At 39.1% G+C, this 6,960-nt stretch overlaps 1 non-coding gene across 1 annotated transcript; it reads right to left on the bottom strand.

Annotated features, from left to right (window-relative positions):
• Window positions 1-6,089: 6,089 nt before the first annotated feature.
• Trnaa-ugc (transfer RNA alanine (anticodon UGC)) lies at window positions 6,090-6,162 on the bottom strand. The gene has a single exon. It is a non-coding gene; the product is annotated as a tRNA-Ala (tRNA).
• Between the last annotated feature and the right edge of the window lie 798 nt (window positions 6,163-6,960).

The raw sequence follows: 6,960 nt of genomic DNA on the forward strand, positions 1-6,960 counted from the left end.
AAATTGTACTTAAGTCTAGTGCTGATTACATGATATTGGATTACGTGACGTACTTCTTATGGAATGCTGATTCTTTTCTCTCTCTCTCTCCTTTTTTTTCTTTGTTTCTTGGGGGAGGGCTGGGGCAGTACGGGGTCTGGTTGTCTTCTTCACTAAGGAAAAAAAAAAGTGGCTTGTGGAGAAAATTCACCTCAATCTGTGTTAGGAGTACAAGGTAATGTGAGGCAAAGTATTGATTGTCATGGTTTACGAATAGGAAGTACTAAGGATTTTATATTGACCATTTTCATTCTGTAGGCAATGGGAGGACTTTGAATCATGACTGCAATCTGTAAACTTGTACATGTACCACTTCTTACTTTTGACACCGGGCAGCTAATGTACAATGTACCGACCATTTCAATAATATGTTGATATTCTGTGGTAGTTCCTTGGTCTCTTGGTCTGCCATGCCAAAATGATATCATTTCATTTCATTTTATCTATTCATTATAAATAAATCCTCTCCCTTAATAATAATAATAATAATTGCATTTATATGGCGCTTCATACTGACGTTTCTAAGCGTATTCAGAATACCAAGAAGTGATAACAAACATGTACCCACTCTGGATGATGTTGTGAGGATTATTTGTTATACATGTATTGTACAAGTACAGTATTGTTGGGTTTTCTTTGCGGGATGGGGGTGCATTGATTTACAAATTTCATGTTTGAAACATTTGCATACATTGTGTGTGTGTGTTTTTTTTTTTCACATTCTATTTACCACGTGCCAATGTAAATTTCACTGATAACTGTAAGCAGATTATATTCTTCAAAGCTATGTAGTGGCAGAGAAATTGTAAAGTGAAAGTGAGTAAAAGTTGACTGTGTGATAAGAAGAGAAATGAAATGAATGATACCAAGCAAGCCCTGAAAAAAACAAACACAATCTATTTTGTATTCATGCCGTCAATCCCTCGTTTGAGGCGAGTCCCCAACTGGGGAATACCCAAAGTGGGGTGCGTATATTTGTCGTTTGGGAGCTGGGAGTCGAAGTACTTGTCCATTGCAAATAAGCTTTCTGCTCAGGCGTGACAAACCTGGAGGCCAAGCCAGGGTTTGATGACTCCAGCAGCTGTCGTATTACGTAAGAGCATGATAAGGATATCTGCCTGTGGCAGACCATTCAAAGTGAACTCAATTTTCTCTATCCTTTTTAAAGTTTTCAATTTTATATTCTATTGAGAAATTCTATGGTCATCCATTTTACATTTCGAACGAAAAAAATTGACCCGTAAATAACGAAAATACAGGAATAAGAAGGAGAGCATTGCCAGTTTGCCGGTGCTATTTGGCAGTGAGTTACAACGGGGAGGTGAGACTACTCCCTGGTTACAATCAGCCTGCTGACTGGATCATTGAGAAAGCAGCTGTCGTATTACGTAAGAGCATGATAAGGATATCTGCCTGTGGCAGACCATTCAAAGTGAACTCAATTTTCTCTATCCTTTCTAAAGTTTTCAATTTTATATTCTATTGAGAAATTCTATGGTCATCCATTTTACATTTCGAACGAAAAAAATTGACCCGTAAATAACGAAAATACAGGAATAAGAAGGAGAGCATTGCCAGTTCGCCGGTGCTGACAATGTGCTATTTGGCAGTGAGTTACAACGGGGAGGTGAGACTACCTCCCTGGTTACAATCAGCCTGCTGACTGGATCATTGAGAAAGCAGCTGTCGTATTACGTAAGAGCATGATAAGGATATCTGCCTGTGGCAGACCATTCAAAGTGAACTCAATTTTCTCTATCCTTTCTAAAGTTTTCAATTTTATATTCTATTGAGAAATTCTATGGTCATCCATTTTACATTTCGAACGAAAAAAATTGACCCGTAAATAACGAAAATACAGGAATAAGAAGGAGAGCATTGCCAGTTTGCCGGTGCTGACAATGTGCTATTTGGCAGTGAGTTACAACGGGGAGGTGAGACTACCTCCCTGGTTACAATCAGCCTGCTGACTGGATCATTGAGAAAGCAGCTGTCGTATTACGTAAGAGCATGATAAGGATATCTGCCTGTGGCAGACCATTCAAAGTGAACTCAATTTTCTCTATCCTTTCTAAAGTTTTCAATTTTATATTCTATTGAGAAATTCTATGGTCATCCATTTTACATTTCGAACGAAAAAAATTGACCCGTAAATAACGAAAATACAGGAATAAGAAGGAGAGCATTGCCAGTTTGCCGGTGCTGACAATGTGCTATTTGGCAGTGAGTTACAACGGGGAGGTGAGACTACCTCCCTGGTTACAATCAGCCTGCTGACTGGATCATTGAGAAAGAGAGAGAGGGGGAGAGAGAGAGAGAGAGAGAGAGAGAGAGAGAGAGAGAGGGAGAGCGAGGGGGAGAGAGGGAGGGAGAGGGGGGAGAGATGAGGGAGGGAGAAGGGGAGAGCAAAATGGAATGACAATAGTTCCGGTCACTACAGTACAGGCATGCTCTGTCTGCATACGCTGAATGTCTACACTCACACACACACGTACACACACACACGCACCATGGAGCTACATGGCCCATGCCAAAACCAAAACAATCTCCTCCTCTCGCGGTGCCCCCCCCCCCCCCCCTCCTGTGGCGCTGTGGCGATGACTGATGCTTAGATTAGGCCAGGGTCAAGAAACAGGTGTTTTATATCTTTGACTTTAAGTCATTGATTGCCAAGATATGCACTGGCATTATTTACTGGGGTGTAGCCTCTTCAAACGAGAGATTTGCGTCATGTAATTTTGTTTGTATTGTGTCATTTTCTTTGATTTTGTGAGAATTTTTCAGAAATGTCTTAATACAATTGTCAATACATTTTGTAACATGTGCCCTGATATGAGTTTATGAGATATTGGAAAGTAAGGAAGGGGGTGTTGTGACAATGCTTTGGTGTGTGCTGCATGTTTTATGAATAATGTACAATGTCTGTTTAAAGGGGAAGGCTAGTAACTGATCAGTGGGAATCGGTGCGAATGCTGGGGGATGATTGTTCCAATTCTTGTGGGATTCATTTAAGAGTACATTATATATCTATTGTGTGAAAATTATTTGCTTCAAAACGGTCTCATATTCATGTAATGTGCAGCTTAATGCCCCATCACTGACCAGGCATGCTAACCTGGAAACATTAAACTGCAAATTACTTGAATATGAGACCATTCTGAAGCAAATAATTTTCACACAACAATAGATATATAATGTACTCTTGGATGAATCCCATAAGGGTTGGAACAATCATCTCCCGGCATTTCCAGTCATTCCCACTGATCAGTTACTAGCCTTCCCCTTTAACTATGCACAACAATACATATGTTTTTGTAAGTGAAGTTTGTCTCACTAAGGCAGATGGCTAAGGCAAAGTAGAATAGCTTGAGGGCTTACTAAGTAATGTGGAGATTTTTGCAGTGTAGAAATTTTGCACAACAATCAACCAGCGTGAAAATGAAAACACACAATATTTATTGCTTTTTATATGAAACATCATTTTATGATTTCTTTCCATGGACTTAAAGACATGAAAGTCATCCCACCCGACTGAGCTTGAAAAATTGCACATGTGGAAATTTCCACTTTTCACAGTACATGTAATTCGGATTTGAAGTGTGTGTAGTGTAGCATAATGCAGGACAGAAAGTGCATCGTTCTTGTGTGAAACATCTCCCCAGTGCGAGAATATCATACTAACATTGCAGTAGTGCACTACATGTAGTTACCATGTACGTACTTGCACATTTACTATGTCATATTATGATGACTGACGCAGTGCAAATTCAGCCTGTCACTACACACATGTTCAAAACATTGGAAATACATTGTAATCATGGTTCTTGCAGTAGGTAGCAATCCATCAACACCTCCCCCATGTCTGTCCATTGGGAAAGCACGGTACATTGTGTGTTATCTATCTACCTACCTATTTGTGTGTCTACTGTACCTACACGTGTATTTATCTATCTGTCAATTCCATCTATCTATCTACCTACTGTATATCTATCTATCTATCTATCTATCTACTTTATATATCTCATCTTTCCATCGATATTTATGCACTGTATTTATCCATCTGTCTATCTCTTCTCTCTTTAGATTCTCACCCCTTGTATGAGCAACAAAAATCTGATGACAATGATAAACTATCCATTGAGTATGGAGCCTAACATGTCATGTGTAGGGCCTACTGTGATCTACAGGCCCACTTTTATTGTCATATCGTCAGTGACTGCAAAAAGCGGTGGGCTTGCATTGAATATGATAGTAAGTTACAAACTAAACAATTGAAAACAAGCCAAAAATTACCACTAGATGGTGATCACAAAGGTCTGTTCCGTCACGATTTTAGCAGACAGGGTGGCATTTTTAAGTTTATTTTAATGGTTACCCGAGGTATCATTAAAAGAATGTCATGAATTTGCACGACCCAGAGTGTACAGTACAGTACATGTATAATACATGTACAATTTGGTAACCCTTTGTGCGCTTGAGAAGGGGGTAAAGTCATTTTTATGGCTGTACCGTCTGTGGATATGGTATAGCGCCCTCAAGCGCTGTTTATTCGTCACACGAATCTTGTGAGTGACGTCTTGGAGAGATCAGTGGTGACTAGTCATATTACATACAGTACCTTAAAAATTCAATTTTTATCAGATTTTCTATTTACATGGCATCATGTGTTTTTCCTACGAACTTTAATCATAAAATTCACACAATTTTAAATTCTTCCTAGTCTGGATCTCGGACGAACACACACACACACATGCACGCACACGACAAATGTGGAAATACAATGTATGAATTAGGCACAGGCAGACAGAGGAAGAGCGAGAATGGAGTGGGTAGATTAAAGAATAGTATTAAAAAATTGGCTTTTGTCATTAATTCAGTCTCCAATAGCTCCAATGCGACCGTAGGGGAAACTTCAGGAAAAAAAAAGTGCAATCCAAGTTCGATCTGATGTATACTTATTGGCTTAGACCTAGATATGGGCAGTAACTTCATATTAGTATGACGACATGTATTTGCCTTGTTAATCAGATGTTGATATTACATACATTGAATTGATACATCGTCCATGAATACATCGATGGGTGCAGTAAGAAGCACGGCTGTGTTTAGTAAGCGTAAACAGAATAGAAAACTGAACAAATTTGAGACATCTTATGCCGTATGGCGTGTCAAACTTTGTTTAGCACAACCAAACAATTCGATCTAAAGCAAAAGGCTGTCACAGGCATGCACGCCAACGTGAAAACGTGCCGCCTCGAGCTTCTATACTGTTTGCAGTAATATGTTGACTTCAGTGCGCAGTCATATGAAGAAATGAAAAGTAAATAAACTTCTGCAAGAATCATCCCCAGCCTGATTTTGTACCATTTGTGTTCATGGCAGCGCTTTGTAATCAGTGCGATGACAAAGGTATTAAGAATTCCAGTTATGTTGACGATATCCGTATCAAAGTATGGTGATTTCTTTTTTCTTTTTTTGAAGCAGAATAACAGCTTCACAAAATGTACTGCAGAATTTGACAGCAAGAATCTGGTAGGCGTTATGAAAACAAACATTTAAGCAAATAAACGTAAACAAGCCATCATGAACATGCTCATCGTTGATAGAACAATTAACGAACAACAACAAAAACCTAAAATACAATTGAAATGCCAAAGAAAATGAACTGTAAGGCTTATAGGCCTATTGCATGCATTTCAAGGAGTACAAACTGTGACACTGAAAGAGTGGGCCTATGCCCAGAACGGGCATACGGACTTTGATGATTGCGAGTCGCGTACAGCACCAGGTGACAGTAGGCCCAGTAACAAAGTCAATAGAGTAAGGTATTGGGCACACCAGAAAATTAGGTCCCAGTGAGCAGTAGAATGCAAAACGGAAGTAGAAACGACGTTGAATTGCTCTGCCGTGACAACAGGAAAAGAAACTGTAGGCAATTATTGTGGTTTAATCATTAGACCTAAGAAGCAATAAAAAAAAAATACCATAAAATACCAAGAAGCTATTTTCATGCCCTTATTGTTTCAACGAGTCTTGTCGTTGTCATGGTCTGTCCCCACTGGGATTCGAACCCAGATTTCTTGATGTGCAAATCAAGCGTCTTGACCATTTGACCACAGGGACTGGCTTCGACATTGATTAACTCGGAGGAAATTATTTTTCATATAAAGTGTACACGAAACAAACCGATTGGTAATACAGCTTGACGCTACTGAAATACTTCACTGCAGCACAAGTAATAAGGGGAAATGTTCAGAAACAATTAAAAGAACAGTATCAATATGCACATGGGTTCTGCACAGTGCCCTTTAAGCATACAATGAATAACTGCATGAACTAATTTTCAGTCGCGATGGTTTTGATATGTAATAAAAAGAAAATAAATAAATGAGCCGAGACGTCAAACAGGTCTACAGTTTGTATGCAAATTATTGGACCGTAATACACATTGGTCAGTACGCATTCCAGCTTGTTAGTCACGATCAATTGACAGTAGGGTGAGAACGTCATATGACTGGTGTGAATGGGTCAGCAAATTCTCGTTAGAGATTCCGACAAACTGTATTCACAGAAGAAATACTCTTGATCCATTTATTTGCAAAGTAGGGTTATAATTATAGCCCACGCCAACTTCTAGTGCATGCACACCAACATGTAAGATCAAAGCCTGACCAAGAGTTTAGAAATTATGATGCAGTGCACCATGTTGTGTCCAAACTCTCAGTTCAATTGCTCACATGAAAATGATAGTATACGCTGTGTCAACAATGCTGCCATAGATTTGTTTGTTTCTTTAATTGGTTGGTTGTTGTTGTTTTATTATTCTTTTTAGGAGATGAGAGGGGTCCTGTTGCTTTATAGGTTGCAAGTGCGAAACGTTAATGGAACTATAGCAAATTACTATAGTCTAATTGGTGGATC

The sequence above is a fragment of the Diadema antillarum genome, unplaced genomic scaffold, assembly GCF_040938485.1.
Source record: "Diadema antillarum isolate AM-2024a unplaced genomic scaffold, OU_Dant_1.0 scf00000141, whole genome shotgun sequence".
NCBI lineage: Eukaryota > Metazoa > Echinodermata > Echinoidea > Diadematoida > Diadematidae > Diadema > Diadema antillarum.